Source organism: Myotis lucifugus, unplaced genomic scaffold (genome assembly GCF_000147115.1).
Source record: "Myotis lucifugus unplaced genomic scaffold, Myoluc2.0 scaffold_210, whole genome shotgun sequence".
Classification (NCBI taxonomy): domain Eukaryota; kingdom Metazoa; phylum Chordata; class Mammalia; order Chiroptera; family Vespertilionidae; genus Myotis; species Myotis lucifugus.
In genome coordinates, this window is record NW_005871258.1 from 1,977,036 (window position 1) to 1,994,797 (window position 17,762).

Genomic DNA, 17,762 nt, shown 5'->3' on the forward strand with positions numbered 1-17,762 from the left:
GCCATTCATTCGTGCGCGCGTTTGCTCGCTGGTTCGCGGAGGACGAAGGTGCCCGCGTCACGAGCGTGTCTTCGTCGCTGCGGGTCGTCCCCCTCCATCAAACATCCCCGCAGTGGGTCCCAGCATCGGGTCGGAATATCTGAAGACAGCTTTTGTGCACTTGTTTTTCCTCCTCCTCTGTTGCCTTAATACGTAGGGCACCTCCTACCTGTCCGTACAAGTGCCCCTTTCACACTCGCACTCCCTGTCAAAACAAGTCAGTCCCTGTGTGCACGGAGAGGGGCATTTCCTTCTGCAGTAAACTGCTCTCGCTACCTAAACCCAGCTTGTAAAGAAATACCTTATTTAAAAAATTACAGGTGGTGTAAGTCTGCTCTTTCTGTCTTCCAGGCTTCTCAGGTCACGTCCAGGGTGGAAATGGTTATCTTTAGGTAAAAATAATGTGGATGGACCAGCACCTACCATAAAGGGCTGGTGACTAACTGTGAAGGACTTTCTGTGATCGTCTTAATTCTGGTGTCCGCCTGGTCTCTGCTTCTCCACCTCGGTCCTGGGGTTTCCCCTTGGGGTAGGGTAGGACAAAACATTGCTTCTCCCTGGGGCCCGCATGGCAACCCCGTCTGGGGTGCCTCCACCTGCTTCCTGAACTCACCCTCTCCGCCTTCCCAGGTCGCCAGGCCTTATGGTGCAAATACTGCCGCATGTCCCTCCCTCTGCTTCCTGTGTTGGGCTCTTCAAGCTCACCCAAAGTCGTCGTGTCCCCCCCCCCCCCCAATCCTCCGTCTTTAATGATCTCCATTCAGTTTTCAGTGTATTTATTTGTCACTTTTGATATCTTTTCATCCACATTCTGTTTTTCTCTGACTGCCTTTTTTTTTTTTAATCCTCGCCTGAGGATATTTTTTTCCATTGACTTTTAGAGAGAGTGGAAGGGAGGGATGGGGAAATAGAGAGAGAAAGAGACACAAGGATAGCCTGCCTCCCGAAAGCCCTGACCAAGGCCTGGGATATGCAACCCAGGTACATGCCCATGACCAGGAATCAAAACCCAAGACTAACCCTTCGGTGCGTGGGCTGGTGCTCTACCACTGAGCAGCACTGGCCAGGGCTCTCCCAATGTTTTGCAGTCTCAAGGGCAGAGTCTGTCTTTTGTCATAGAACTTTTCACCTATTTTATGATAAATACGTATTTAAATTTTCTTTATCCTAAACAGGTGGGACTCATTCTTTTGGAGTTAATTTCTATGAAGTCTCAAGTAGAAAGTAATTTTTCAAGATAGTGTGTTTGAATATGTAAGACCACTCCATTTTCCCACTTCCAACTTCAAAACTCAGATTCTACCTAAGAGAAGAAACCCTGTCTTCACCTGGAACAGCCTCGTCATTAATAATAAGTCAGGAAGGGCCCTGGCTGGTGTGGCTGATTTGGGTGGAGTGTCCCCTTGTGCACCGAAAGGTCTGGGTTCGATTCCTTGTCAGGACACATACCCAAAGTTGCTTGTTTAATTCTGTTGGGGTGCATTTGGGAGGCAACTGATCGATGTTTCTCACATCGATGTTTCTTTCTTTACCCCTCCCCCCCCTAAAATCAATAAAATCATATCCTTGGGTGACTATTTAAAAAAAGTTAATAAGTTTAGAAGGCTACATGTCATATATCTGATAGTCCTTTCTTTGATAGCTGCTATAGTAGAAAGACAAAGACTTTGGACTTACATGTAGATTTAAATTCTGATTCTGTCCATTAGCTGTGTGACCTTGGACAATTTAAGTTACTAATACCTGATTTTTTTTTTTTCTCATTTGTAGAATGAAGACCTCACTCCCACCTTGGGTAGCTCAGGATTAAATGAATTAAATCTAAGGCATCTAGTGAATCCCTGGTGCACAGTAAATACAGATTCCTTTGGAAAATGTCTCTATTATAATTCATAATCTAGAGTGAGTCAGGATGTGCTGGAGACAAAGCATTAGGAGAAAAGTGTAATTAGAAGAGGTGATAGGTACCTCTTGTCTCCAAATAAATGAATCCTAAACTAAAGAGCAGTAAAGCTCTTTCTGCTTCTCAAGACTATATGAGTTCATGTGGCATATTATATATCAGAGTATATTAAACGGCATTTACAAATGAAGGAAATAATCTTCTTTCCTCCTAGAATAGCACTATCTGAAGCATTAACATGGCTATTAAAAGATTATCTCTGATTTTCAAAATTATGTAAGGAATGGGGAGTGAAAGGAGGAGGAATATATATTTTTTAATTATGTGAGTTTTTTTAATTGATTTTAGAAAGAGAGGAAGGGAGAGGGAGAAAGAGAAACATTGATTGTTTGCCTCCTGTACACACCTGACCAGGATTGGAATCTACAACCTGGGCATGTGCTCTGACCGGAAATTGAATTGGTTACCCTTTGGTGCACAGGATGATGCTCAACCAACTGAGCCACATCAGCCAGGGTGAGGGAGGAGAAATATTTAAAAATGTCTTTTTTAGAGACAGTTAGGTTTCATGTTCTTTTAATATCTCATCTGTGTATAAACAGTTTCTCTTCCTTATACTGTCACAACAGTGCCTGCCTTCCCTGCTGTCCTGCTTTGCTCCCTGTCTTACTGATCCCCACATAACAGTGATTTTTTTTTAAAGACATAAATCAGTTTTCTTTATCATGCTTAAAATCCTTCCCATGTTTCCTATAACCCTTAGAATTGAATCCAAACTCCTTACCACAGCCCATCAGGGCATTACATGTTCGATAGCTGCTAATTCTAACCTTACCTCTTAGCAGGTGACTCTTCACCTTGCCTCAGTCCCTAGGTCCTTTTGCCATTTCTTGAACAAACCAAACTGTTCCTATCATAGGGTGATTTACTTGCTGTTCAGTTGGCTGGGCACCCCTTTTCCTGGTGGTTATCTTGCCTTTATCAATTTCCCCCATTTGCTCCAAGGCCCTCCCTCCCTCGCCCACTAGAGAGTAGAGACCTTGTCTGACTTGTTCATGTCTCTATTCCCAGTGCTTAGAACTGTGCCTGGCACATAGTAGGTTCTCAGTAAAACTTGTTAAATGAATGAGTGGTATAAGTTGATTTAAACATTGGTGCTGGGGTCAGAATCCTGGCTCCTACCATTTACTGATTGTGTGGCCTTGGGCAAATTAATACCTTGGTGATTCAGTTGGCTCATCGTAAGATGCGAGCAATCATTTCTATCTCATAGGATTATTGTGAGTAATAATTGAGTTAATATATGTAAAGTGCTTAGCACAGGGTTGTTTTATAGTTTTTAAAAATAATGTTTGAAATTACCTTGGAGTATTCAGTTAAGGTTTTGTGTTTTTGCATGAGATAGAGGTATAATCAATTGAATTTTATATTTTACTGATTTATAGAACTCTTTCTTTTTAAATACATATATTTTGTGGATGTCTAGAACAGATTAAAAAATAAATTGCTGAGAGTGGTGACCAGTATTTGGTCTTAATGTTTAAGTCAGTCAGCCTTTTTATTCTTAGATATGTGGAAGATGCTTAGAGTGATTATCTCCACAGCTGCCCACCAGAGTGGCTTTTATGTATTTCTCTTTGAAGTTCCACTGGAGATATGATTGTGGTGATGAAATGACTTGCTGGAGGCTGAAGACAGGAAAATTCTTGAAGGTCCAGTTGAAGTACAAGTCTTGTAGTATTTGGGAAAGGAGATATTTTTATCATCTTCGATGTGTTCAATTTCTGTCTTTCATTCTGGTCTCCCCCTCCCCCAAAATTGTATTTGGTTCTTAATTGGGGCTTAGAGTAATCCAGTTGTACTTTGTATTTTTTCCCTTTCTCTTCGTTTTTTCATAGTGTATTTTGTACTCTAGCATTTATAGAAATAGGAAAGAATTAATGGGGACAATCAACTTAGTAACAATAGATACTTTGAGCTAGTGAAAATTGAATTATTCTTAGAAATTAAGATTCTGCCTATGGTAATTGCACTTGCATATCACCAGTTATTTTTACTTAGTTCACTTGTCTTTAATAAAATGCCTCTTTGTAGGGATATTATATTTTATTATGCTTTATTTATAAGTTTGAACTTCAACCAGTAGGATCCTAATCTTTGGGCTTTAAACTTTAAAAACAGCCGAAACCGGTTTGGCTCAGTGGATAGAGCGTCGGCCTGCGGACTGAAGGGTCCCGGGTTCGATTCCGGTCAAGGGCATGTACCTGGGTTGCGGGCACATCCCCAGTGGGAGATGTGCAGGAGGCGGCTGATCGATGTTTCTCTCTAGATGATGTTACTTGGCCAGGCCACATGGGTAAGAAAGGAGCCAGGATTTCAGTCTACTTCCACCTGATTCCATGAACCCAAGTTTATAACCACTTTGCTATGATGCACGTAAAAACAAAGTTTCTATTTGGACACTTTGCCAGTATTTTTTATCATATCATTTGTGTTCTTCCTCTTAACTACTGGCAGTTTCATTATTGTTTATGTCTAAGGTTTTTTTTTTAATATAATTTTTTTAATTTAACTACTGCTAAACTTAGATGCCTATCTTATATAATAAAAGTGTAATGTGCAGCCAGAACCGGTTTGGCTCAGTGGATGGAGCGTCAGCCTGCGGACTCGGGGGTCCCAGGTTCGATTCCGGTCAAGGGCATGTACCTTGGTTGCGGGCACGTCCCCAGTGGGGGGCGTGCAGGAGGCTGCTGATCGATGTTTCTCACTCATCGATGTTTCTAACTCTATCCCCCTCCCTTCCTCTTCCTCTCTGTGGAAAATCAATAGATATTTAAAAATAAAGTGTAATGGGCAAATTGAACGGTGGAACAACCACTCGGTGGGGAGGGGGGGGGGCGGAGCCAACTAAGGCGTGTGCCAGCGGGCAGAGGGAGGGGACAGTGATTGGGGGGCAGTGGCAACCAGTGGCAGAAAGGCGATGTGGGGGGGGAGGGGGGGCGCAGGGCCTCAGCCGTCAGTCAGACAGACCCTGAGGGCTCCTGGACTGCGAGAGGGCGCAGGCCGCGCTGAGGGACCTCTCCCCCACCACCCCCAGTGCACACATTTTCGTGCACCAGGCCTCTAGTATATTCTGTAAGTGTGAAACATTTTAATAGGCGATGATATGCAAAATCATTTCTTTTTCCTAATTATTAAAGTCATTAAAAATGAGTCAAGCCCTGACTGGTTTGGTTCAGTGGATAGAGAGTCAGCCTGTGGACTGAAGGGTCCCAGGTTTGATTTCAGTCAGGAGCACATGCCTGGGTTGCGGGCTCAATCTCCAGTGGGGGGTGTGCGAGAGGCAGCCGATCAATAATTCTCTTTCATCTATGTTTTTTTCTCTTCCTCTCCCTTCCTTTCTGAAAATCAATAAAAAATATATTTTAAAAAATGAGTCAAAAGCATCATGTGTCATTAGGTCAGCTTTGTAAATAGTTTGAAAAGGTTTTGTATATAATGATATAATGTTCCAGATTTAAGAAAACATGAATATCTTTAAATTTACTTAAGGCTGAAATAAATTTCAGGTAGTAAGTAAATACTTAACAGAAATTAATGATGCTGATGTGGAGCAAATTTTTGTTATCTCTGTTTTTAGTAAGTGAGGAGGAACATGTGATAGAATGTTTTGCACCATGTAAGCCTTAATGATTTTTGACATATATATGCAAGACTTGAAATTTGAAGAATATTGAAGATATGAGTTTTTGACTTCTCAACACTTTAGATTCAGAATGCTGGTGTTAGATTGAACCTTACAGATTCTGTAGACCAAGCATGTGAAACTCATGGCCAGTGGGCCACATGCCTCTCTTATTGAAAAGAGGCATGCGACCCCCCCCCCCGCCCCCCGCTGAGTTTGACATGCTTTCTATAGACCATACCCTTATATTTTCCTGGAGGAAAATGAGACCCATAGACTCATTTGACTAATAAAGAGGAGAAATAGGACTAGAACCTAGGGGGCTTTTGTTTTTGTTTTCTCTAAGACCATTTTTTCTGCTACAATAACAAGTTGCCCCCTTTGTCACCCAGGGAAAGACCAAGGTATACTTAGTATCTTATTTTCAAGAGGGTAGAGAACTTTGAGAGTTTTTTTTTTAAAAAAAACAGCTTTCCCCTAGCTGGTTTGGCTCAGTGGAAAGAGTGTCGGCCTGTGGACTGAAGGGTCCCGGGTTTGATTCCAGTCCAGGGCACTTGCGGGCTCCATCCCCAGTAGCGGGTGTGCAGGAGGCAGCTGATCAGTGATTCTCATCATTGATGTTTCTATCTCTCCCTCTCCCTTCCTCTCTGAAATCAATAATAAAATAAATAAAATAAAATCACTGGCTTTAAAGTAACAGGAAAGTTCTTGTGCTCTGTAATGCAATTAGAAATTATGCTTTCTCCTTATGCACGTAGGATAGTTAGAGAAATCTTTGAAAGACCAATCTGGTCTCTTGGCTTTATGCTTGAATTAAAAGTCTAGTTAAGGATGGGCAAAAAATTGGTTGTGATACGAATACTTTTTATTTGAAGCCAGTATCTTGAAGTAACCAAAGTGTTGCATATTAGCTTCAATCATTCCTGATCAAAACTGAGGCTAAAATTACCTTTTTTGGAGGTATAGTCAGAAAATAGCTGAACCCTACATTTTCTAAACTCCCATTTCTACACTTGAGAATGGACTTAATATACTTTTATCATTTAGGCATAAGTCTGAATTATGTAATTAAAATTATGATTTTTTTAAAATCCTCACCTAAGGGTATGTTTTTTCTGTTTGTTTGTTTTTAAACAAATTTTATTGATTTTTTTTTTAAGAGAGAGAGAAACATTGACCACCTGGTTGCCTTCTGTATGCACCGAACCTGCAATCTAGGTATGTGCCCTGACTGGGAATCGAACCTTCAATCTTTGGGTGTACTGGGTGACACTCCCAACCAACTGAGCCACCTGGCCAGGGCTGATTCCTTGTTCTTTTAAATGCTTTTCACCAAATTCTGAATTTTATCTTGTAATAAGCTCTGTTGCTTGGTGACTATTGGCAATATTGAGAGCCTAACTGAAAAAGCCCTTTACTTTTTGGAATGCTTTGTGTTTTAAAAAGTACTTTCATTTGACTTTTTCTCATTTGATTCCCGTAAGAGTCCTGAGAAGAGAGGTAAGGCAGTATTTCCTGTTTTATAGCTGTAATGCAGTTCTGGCACCAACTACCCAGAGTTAGGGCCGACATCACCGGTTAAGGGCACAGCCCACAAACTCCACTTCAGATACCAAGTATTACAGGGCAACCTGGCCACCTGTACTTCTGATCAACTGGCTACAAATTTGGAAGTTCCCACCACCTGCTCAGGTTTCATAATTTGCTAAAATGACTCTCAGAACTCAGGAAGGTGCTGTACTTGCAGTTATGGTTTTATTGTAAAGGATACCAATGAGGACCTGCCAAATCAAGAGATACATAGAGAAAAGCCTGGGAGAGTCCCATAGAAGAAGTTTCTGTGTCTTCAGAAAGTCATTTTCCCACCACATCCATACAGGATTACAAGCCAGGGAAGCTCATCCAAGCCTTACTGTACAGTTCTTAGTACATATGCATGATTGAATCATTGGTCACAGAGTTTAATTCAGCCACTAGCCCCTCTCCTCTTCTGGGATGTCAGGTTTTCTGTGGCTCAGAGCCCCAACCTTCATCACATGGTTGGCCTTTCTAGCATGGCCCACCCCATCCTGAAACTAAGTGTGCACTGGGAGTCACCTGTTAATATAAAATACTAGAGGCCTAGTGCACGAATTCGTGCACAGGTGGGGTCTGGCCATCCCGGCCCCAATTGGCAGATCGGAGCTGGGCCAGCTGGGGGGAGGGGCTGTGGGCAATTGGGTGGCGGGCCCCACCCCCAATTGGGGTGTGAGGGCGATCAGGGGTGGCCGGGAGGAGGGGCCACGGCAGGTTGGCCACTGGCCTACCCCCCATCAGGCCGGTTTGCTGGCAGCAGTGGGCGTCATAGTGACTGGTCGTTCTGGTCGTTACAGCATTCCGGTTGCTAGATTTTTATATATATAGATGTGGTCCCAGGGACCCACTATGGTTAACAGAAACACTAACCAGTTGTGAAATTCCAAGAGTTTAGAGTCTCCCACCCGGGAACCAGGGACTAAGGCCTGCCAAGTTATTATATAGCAGTAACCCAAGTGAGAATAGACATTTGGCCAATTTGTGACAATTGAAACTGGAACACATCTCTATAGTACTAGCCTGGTGATATCCATTATACTAAAAATTGGAACAAATTACCTTTCAATATGGAAAGATTGACTTCTGTTGACATTTTCTTTTCAATTGATACAAGAGTATTTAAAACCTGGGCTGATGATGTTTGTTTAAGCCAAATATTTTATTTATATAAATTGTGTTGTAGGTTGGGTTATGAATACAGACTTTTAAAAAATATATTTTTTTATTGATTTCAGGGAAAGGAGAGAGAGAGAGAAACATCAATGATGAGAGAGAATCATTGATCAGCTGCCTCCTGCACACCCCCTACTGGGGATTGAGCCCTCAACCTGGGCATGCGCCCTTGACTGGAATCGAAGCCAGGACCCTTCAGTCCCGAGGCCGATGCCCTATCCATGAGCTCAACCGGCTAGGGTAGACTTTTTGATATTTTAAAAATGTCAATAATTTTGGCTGTGAAAACTTTAATTTTTAGAATTTCTTTTTGAATTTGTAATTTTAGATTTAGGTTATTACTGTTAAGTGAAAAGAACCTATGAAGTGAGATTTTTGTTGGAGAGGTGGAGGTATTGATAATGTATTTATTAGAATTGTAAAATGTTTTAGTAACTTATTTGTCGAATTAATTGCCCTTTTAAATGTTCAGACTTGAGTGGAAGTTGCTAGCTGTTCAATTTTATAATGTTGCAGGTGCAGGTTAATGTTCTTTTGCATATTGTTTATGTCCAACAGAAAATTTCTAATTGTCACTGAAAGATTGTATTACATTCTCTTGGAACTCACTGAATGTTTCTCAGAAATAAACTGTATTAGTTTTAAGGTATAAAGTGCACAAAAAACTGTTACATTGAGTAAGACTACTAGTTCTAGTGTCTTTTGAACAATGTAGCATTTCCTTAGAATGTCATATCATCTTAAAAGGTAGGGGGTTTTGTTGTTTTTCATGTATAATAGGGGCTACTTGGCAGGAAACCAGGGAGAAGAGGCCAGAAAGTAAAGGAGTGGCAGTTTCTTAAACATTCTACTCCCTTTATGTTCACTTGCAATTACATTTAATATTAGGATTTATGAGAAGAGAGATTTGTTCAAGATGGAATGTAGCAGAGCTAGAAAAGAGTGAATTTGACCATATTTTTGGATTGCAGAGGGATTGGTTTTTAGTTGAGTGTTGTGTGTGCCAATTTATCTTGTGAGATCTTAGGCATGTGTGGGTACAATACACAAGGTGAGAACTTCAAGAGCCAGAACCTCTGTCTCTGCAACCAGCCCAATCCCCACCATTTACAGGCACAAATTTACACTTCCTTTCCTAACTTATACACAGTAAGGTTCAAACTTCTTGGTAAGATCAGGACCTTCTGTTCTATTACCTCAACCTACCTTATTAGTTCATTTGTCACTACCTCTGGCCATGTGTCCTGAATAGCAGCCAATACCCTAATGTTGCTTAAACTTAATCTTTTTTCTTTTGATTTTGATTGTGAATTTTGCTTCTTCCTGAAATCCCCTTCTACCTATTTAAATCCTACTTATTATTCACAGCTTAGATGCACCTTTTCAGAGAGGCCTCCTTGGATCTCCCCCAAGAGGAGGTTCATTGCTGTTTTGTAGTTGCATGCAAGTCTTTTTTTCTCTAATAGTTAACTTTGCATTGTGATTTATACTTTTTACTCACCTGAAAATTGCAAATTATGGTAAATGCTCTGTAAATATGGAGTAAATTTTTAGATTATACCTGGAATTGGGGGGGAGAGGGAATTAAAGTCAGGATAGGAGAGATCTTGTCATCTGTAATCTAATAAAAACCTTCAATTACATTGAAGGTGAATTGTATTTAGTTTTGTTAGTTCCTTCTACTTAGTGTACATTGTGGCAGCATTCTATTTATATACTCTGTCTCATTACCTGTGAACTTCTGTACTTGTCTCTGTTCTCACTGACCACTCTAGATACACTTTAGGCAAAATCAGTGATTCTCAAAGTGTATGCCTCAGACTAGCAGCGTCAGCATTTCCTAGGAACGTTTTTTTTTAGAAATGCAGATTACCGGCCCCACTCCTGACCTACTGGGTGAGAAGCTTTGGGGTTGGGGCCCAGCAGTCTGCATCTTGACAGGCCCTCCACGTGATTCTGATGCTTGCTCAATGTGAGACCACTGCTGAGGACACAGTCCCCTCTTTGATATCAACTCCTTTATTCTCCAGCTAAGTTCTGTTCCTAATACGAAGCTTCTACAGCAGCCTTGGGAATCCTTGATTTACTGCAATCATTGGGCTTTCCTGTGAAGATAAAACATTCCTCCTTAGTGAAGATCACTGGCCTTCCACTCTCTAAAAAATCAATGGAAAAATATTCTCGGTTGAAGATTAACAACAATAACAAAGAATATGGCACAAATTTGTGTATATATTACTCTGCTCATGGCCAGGCTTGATTTTAAAGGAGTCTAGAAGTGTACTCTTTAGTTGGCTCCCTTGCTTCCTACTAAGAGAGGGTGGAAAAGGTGTTTCATTACTAAAAGAAAGGGAGAATGAGTAATGAATACTATACTGGAGGAGAGTTGTCATTCTGCCACCCAGTAGTTTGGGAGTTCCAAGACGGTTCTTGCTTCTGATACCAACTGCAAATTTGGATGTCCCCCAAACTGCCCTGAAGTTCAGTGATTAACTAGGACTCAGAACTCCCGAAAGTTGTTAAGCTTACAATTACGATTTATTACATTAAAAGAGTAAAGAGTAAAAATGGGACGGAGAAACCAAGATGGCGGCATAGGTAAACGCCTGAAATTGCTGCCTCGCACAACCACTTCAAAACTACAAATAAAAGACAAAACGGACATCATCCAGAACCACAGGAAGGTTGGCTGAGTGGAAATTCTACAACTAGAAGGAAAGAGAAAAGCACGCTGAGACTCAGAGGAGGTGTGGAAGTAAAGTGCAGAGGTACGGAGGTGCTTGGAAAAGGCTGGCAACTGAGGACGTGGTTGTCTTTTTCAATTGGGAGGGAGACACAAGCTCCCGACAGCCCTGACTCCACTTCCGGGCAAGTCTCTGGGGACCCAGACTCATACTGGGAGAAACTGGACTGTCTGGCATTGGGCGGAACTCGAGGGCGGCTTTCTCTCAGAGGTGCTTGCAGCGATTACTGTGGGACACTGAGACTCGGGGCCTCTTAGAGTAGGACTGAGGATCAGCCATAGCTGTTTGCTCCCCCCTGTTGATTCACTGAGACCCCACCCCACCCAAGCTGTGTGCAGAGGCTTTTGCATGTGAATGACCTGGCCCTTTGCAATCTAAAATTACCTAACTAACTGCTGCTGGGTCAGAGAGACCCAAAACATCCAAAAGAAGGCCCAAGGCCCCACAGCAGCTTGCATTGCTTCACAGCTGGGCCTCATCTGGGCACCTTCAAATCCCAAACAAAGAAGAGGAATCTGCAGATATTTCTCCGTAGCTCCTGCTGGGTAGCCTCAGGCAGAGGCTAAATTAGCACCTCCTTAGAGATCCAAGTGCCAGTGTACCCAGTGGTCAGAGTGGGACCATCCAGATTACAACTCCTCAGATCCATAAGGGACACACTCGGGGGGCAGACTCAGCACCAAAGCCCCACTGAAGCAAGTCTTGCCCCATAAGGGTGTCTCCAGCACAGAAGTTCTCCCACCGTAGACACAGCTGATTCTCACAGACAGTTGGCCTGGGGGTCAATTCCTCCCAGTGATACCAACTACAGTCAAGGCTTAACCTACAACAAGACTGTGCACACAGCCCACAAAGGGGTGCACCAAGAGTGTCCACCTCAGGTAATTGGGGAGGCTGAGCCACTGGGCCCTATAGGACACCTAGCACAGAAAGCCACTCTATCAACACAGGAAAGCAGCCAAAATGCGGAGACAAAGAAACAGGACACAAATGACAGAAATGGAGGAAAGCAAACTACTGGATATAGAATTCAAAACCATGGTTATAAGGCTTTTCAAGAATTTTCTAGAAACCGCCAATAAATTTAGTAAGACCCTCAATAAGTCTAGTGAGACCCTCGAGGATATGAAAAAGGACCAACTAGAAATTAAGCATACACTGACGGAAATAAAGAATATTATACAGAGATCCAACAGCAGACAAGAGGATCCCAAGAATCAAGTTCAAGATTTGAAATAGGAAAAAGTAAAATACACCCTACCGGAAAAACAAAAAGAAAAAAGAATCCAAAAATATAAAGATAGTGTAAGGAGCCTCTGGGACAACTTCAAGCGTACCAACATCCGAATTATGGGGTGCCAGAAGAAGAGAGAGCAAGATATTGAAAACCTATTTGAAGAAATAATGACAGAAAACTTCCCCCACCTGGTGAAAGAAATAGACTTCCAAGTCCAGGAAGCGCAGAGAACCCCAAACAAAAGGAATCCAAAGAGGACCACACCAAGACACATCATAATTAAAATGCCAAGAGCAAAAGACAAAGAGAGAATCTTAAAAGCAGCAAGAGAAAGAAACTCAGTTACCTACAAGGGAGTACCCATAAGACTGTCAGCTGATTTCTCAACAGAAACTATGCAGGCCAGAAGGGAGTGGCAAGAAATATTCAAAGTGATGAATAGCAAGAACCTACAACCAAGATTACTTTACCCAGCAAAGCTATCATTCAGAATTGAAGGTCAGATAAAGAGCTTCACAGATGAGGAAAAGCTAAAGGAGTTCATCACCACCAAACCAGTATTATATGAAATGCTGAAAGGTATTCTTTAAGAAGAGGAAGAAGAAGAAAAAGGTAAAGATAAAAATTATGAACAACAAATACATATCAACAAGTGAATCTAAAAATCAAGTGAATAAATCTGATGAACAGAATAAACTGGTGAATATAATAGAATCAGGGGCATAGAAAGGGAGTAGACTGATAATTCTTGGGGGGAAAGGGGTGTTGGGGGTGCAGGAAGAGACTGGACAAAAATCTTACATCTGTGGATGAGGACAGTGTGTGTGGGGGGGTAAGGGCAGAGGGTGGGGTGGGAATTGGGTGGAGGGGAGCTATGGGGGGGGGAAGAGGAACAACTGTAATAATCTGAACAATAAAGATTTAATTTAAAAAATAAAAAAGGAAGAAGTAAAAAAAATGGATAAGGGAAAGGGTGCATGAGAGCACAGGGTAGTTCATGTGTGGCACTTGGGTTGTCCTCTCCCACTGAAGTCTGTCTGGTATAGGGCTGACTTCTGGCAATGACGAGTGACAAGATATACCAAGTATTGCCAACCAGGCTTAGTGTCCAGAGTTTTTATTAGAGTTTGTGTTAGGGTTGCCGAAGGAGGAACACACGAGGCCAAAAGGGGTGAAGAATTACAAATTTATTAGGTCATCTGAATACCAGATGGGCTGAGCCCCCAAATGTTACCAGCACCCAAAGACGGGGAGTCAGAAGTTTTTAAAGGACTCTAGGCCGGCTTTTTCTGGGTAGAGCATTCTCTGTGCAGGTCCGGATTCTAGGAAACTCTGGAGGTAAGAGATAATGGTCTTAGCAAGTGGTGTGTGGTCTAAGCAAGTGGAATGTCCATTGTGAAGTGGCCTAAAGGTCCATTCCCAGGGGAGGCGATATCAATTTGATTATTTGATCAAACCTTACAGTTTGGTCATATAGATATGGTTGACTGCTCATGTGGTTGACCTTTAGTCTCCATTCCCTCAGAACAAGCATGTCAAACTCGCAGCAGGCCACGTGCCTCATTTATTTGGCCCGTGTTAGCCTTTGAGTTTGACATGCTTGCCTCAGTAGGTTGATTGTTATGGCCAGAAGCCTCCACCATGAATCAGACTATGTGAGTGGCTCCTAGTTCAGTTCCTTGGTAAACAAAGACATTTATTAGACAGGATATTCCAAGGGCTTAAGAGTTCACCTCCCAGGAATGAAGGAAAAAGACTAGACCCCTATAGTAAAGATTAATATTTTACTATACAGCCACATTGATTAGGCACATCTTATTTTTTGGAAGTATAGACAGAGTTGCATAGTAAGTAAGCTTTTCATCTTAAAAGCCTTTTTGTAAATGGATAGAATCATAAACATTTAAAAAATTGCAAGACTAGAATTTCTGTTACAATTCTAGCCACAAATAAAAGAACTTAGATCTGACTGCTTGTAATTTGCATTGTTAATTTCTCCCTTGAAAATTTGGAGACATTGTTTCGTAAAAGCTAAATGTGATTTTGTACCACAAACCAGCAGTGCAGCTTTATCAAACATTTTGCCCTAGAAGGCAGCTGTGTACAAAATAACTAGTAGTTGGCCTACCTGCTCCACAGATGTAAAGATATATACTTGTTAAGACCCCTTTAAAAAATAAAAGCACTGTGGAAATGTAAGATATTACCATTGGTGTGTTTAAGTTTAAAGAATTTAAATTTAAATGTTAAAAGTTAAGGAATACTAGAAGGAAATACAAAGTGTCAGTCAACAGATGCATTTTTTAAAAGATTGTGGGAATATGGGTAATTCTCCCTTTTTCCATTTTATGTATTATCTCAGTTTTCTACAATAACATGTGGTGCTTTTATAACAAGAGCAGAGAAAACTTTGAAAATACCTAGCCAAACTGAGTACTGGCTGCATGGAAAAGCAGTGCATAAACACAAATCAGTAATGGCTTTTCCTGGTAACTAGACCCCGGGACCCTGCTGGAAGATGGAAGAGGGAGATGTCTCTACGATGCGGGGTAGTGGTCCGCACCGTGAGACCCCAGGTATTTGGAAAATATTTATGCAGCCCAGTCAGAGCAGTAAGTTCCTTGCCAGATAAAGAAAAGGAATTTTTACAAAATGGACCAGACCTTCAAGATTTTGTGTCTGGTGATCTTGCAGACAAGAGCACCTGGGATGAATATAAAGGAAACTTAAAGCGCCAGAAAGGAGAAAGGTTAAGACTACCTCCATGGCTAAAGACAGAGATTCCCATGGGGAAAAATTACAATAAGCTGAAAAATACTTTGCGGAATTTAAATCTCCATACAGTGTGTGAGGAAGCTCGATGTCCCAATATTGGAGAGTGTTGGGGGAGGTGGAGAATATGCTACTGCTACAGCCACAATCATGTTGATGGGTGACACATGTACAAGAGGTTGCAGATTTTGTTCCGTTAAGACTGCAAGAAAGCCACCTCCACTGGATGCCAATGAGCCCTACAATACTGCAAAGGCAATAGCAGAGTGGGGTCTGGATTATGTTGTCCTGACATCTGTGGATCGAGATGATTTGCCAGATGGAGGAGCTGAACACTTTGCAAAGACTGTATCATACTTAAAGGAAAGGAATCCAAAAATTCTTGTAGAATGTCTCACTCCTGATTTCTGATGACATCTTAAAGCAATAGAAAAATCCACTCTGTCAGGATTAGATGTATATGCACATAATGTAGAAACAGTTCCAGAATTACAGAGGAAAGTTCGTGATCCCATGGCCAATTTCGACCAATCTCTGCGGGTCCTGAAGCACGCCAAGGAGGTTCAGCCTGATGTCATTTCTAAAACATCTATAATGTTGGATTTAGGCGAGGATGACGAGCAAGTATATGCAACAATGAAAGCATTCGTGAGGCAGATGTGGACTGTTTGACTTTATGGGACAGTATATGCAGCCAACAAAGCGCCACCTCAAGGTTGAAGAATACATTACTTCTGAAAAGTTCAAATATTGGGAAAAAGTAGGAAATGACCTTGGATTTCATTATATGGCAAGTGGCCCTCTGGTGCGTTCTTCATATAAAGCAGGTGAATTTTTCCTGAAAAATTTAGTGGCTAAAAGAAAAACAGAAGCCCTGTAACACTTAACAAGACATTCAAGATCACAGGAATTTTTAGAACTGGATTCCATTTGCTAACAGAGGTGGTGGCAGAATCCCTATGCTTCACTGGATGAACCCTAATTTTTGTTTTAAGAAAAATGTCAATAAGCTGTGCATATTTAATTATAGCAATTTATTTGCCTTTTAACATATCTTTTTTGTCCCAATAGACAGTTGCTTGCTGTGATGTAATCATAAAACATCCTTCTAAGAGCTTACTGGTTTACAGTATAATTTAAAAATACATTGAAAACTTCTAGCAAACCTTAAGCCTCTCTTACTTGTGCATCATTGATGCATTGCATTTCTGATAAATAACATACTGTGATGAAACAGGCAATATAGCTGGAGACTCTGATCAGATTATGTGTAATTAGATTTGTTCTTCACATAACAGTATAACATCATTGGGATGATTTAGAAAGGCTGAAGAGCTGGCATGTTGACTTTTACATTGGTGTGACCACTTTAGTTCGGCAAAATTGTTTTGCATCGATTACTTGTTTAGGGCTTCTGTGAAACCAAGACCACGATGTTGTCCGAGACAGGGAAATGTGATCTAAGGGTAGTTTGCTATCACCATGCACTGTCCCTTTTATTCCTCACATTGCTCTGAGGAGGCGGTTGTATGCATAATAGTAGTGATCTGAGTAAGGAATTTATTTCCTAAGTACTAGGAACTTTTGACTGAATCTTGTCTGTCTTCTACATCTCACAAAGGAAGTCTTTAGGTGGCTATATTGTAAAATATGTAATGTGGATAGCCAGTTGTGTTTTGAGTTTTAAAATGTGTGAACTAGTATTTTTAATAAAAATAATGCATAACTTTGAAAAAAAAAACAAAAACAACAAATCAGTAATTGTGATGATAGCAGTGAATGTCTCAAGGAAAGGCTTATGTATCCAAGTCTGGAATTTGTTGAGAGAGCGCTATGTATAGCCACTTTTATTTGGTAGATTAAAGTTTTTGAATGCTATGTTTAATTAGTATTGATCAAGATGGTACCTAACATAGTACAGGAATTGTTTTATTGAAGCAGAAAAAAATTGGTAATAGGAAAATGTGTCAATATACTGAAGGGAGAAAAACCAGTTTAAAATGAATGAAAAATTTTAAGGATTTATCAGGTTAGGAATAATATCTGGTCTAAATATCTTGCCTTTTTATTTTTATATGTTTTTGAAAAGTACTTTAAATATATGAAATACACACAGTTATTTAGGATAATAAATACACAGCTATGATTCTTAGGATGTAAATTTTCATCTTGGTTTAGAATCCCTACAAGTGAGTATATGCTAAAGACTAGAGCCAGTAGTTGTGCTTCTTGGAAATTGTTACAAGGGCTCAATATTCTTCATCTAGGTGTTTTTGTTTTAAATAGATTGGCGAGGGTCTCTTCAAAGTAAAATCCTGACTATAGTGTGTGGGATGGGGCTGGAAGAAGGTTCTACTTCCTTGGGATATGAAATTCAAGAATCTGTCTTGTGCCATTATAACTTCAGCAGTCTGAGAACCATGATGGTGTCTGTGGTTGAATCAAAACAGCTGTATTTTCGTATCTAAATCTACACTAATAAAAGAGAAACATGGTAATTGGCGTACGACCGCTACCCTTCCCATTGGCTAATCAGCATATCCTTATGCAAATTAACTGTCAGCCAAGATGGCGGCCGGCAGCCAGGCAGCCAGGCAGCTGGAAGCGAACATGAGGCTTGCTCCAGGGACTGCA

General features: G+C 41.1%; 1 pseudogene; it reads left to right on the forward strand.

Annotated features, from left to right (window-relative positions):
• Positions 1-13,258: 13,258 nt before the first annotated feature.
• LOC102420572 lies at positions 13,259-17,103 on the forward strand (annotated as a pseudogene).
• The last annotated feature ends 659 nt before the right edge of the window (positions 17,104-17,762 follow it).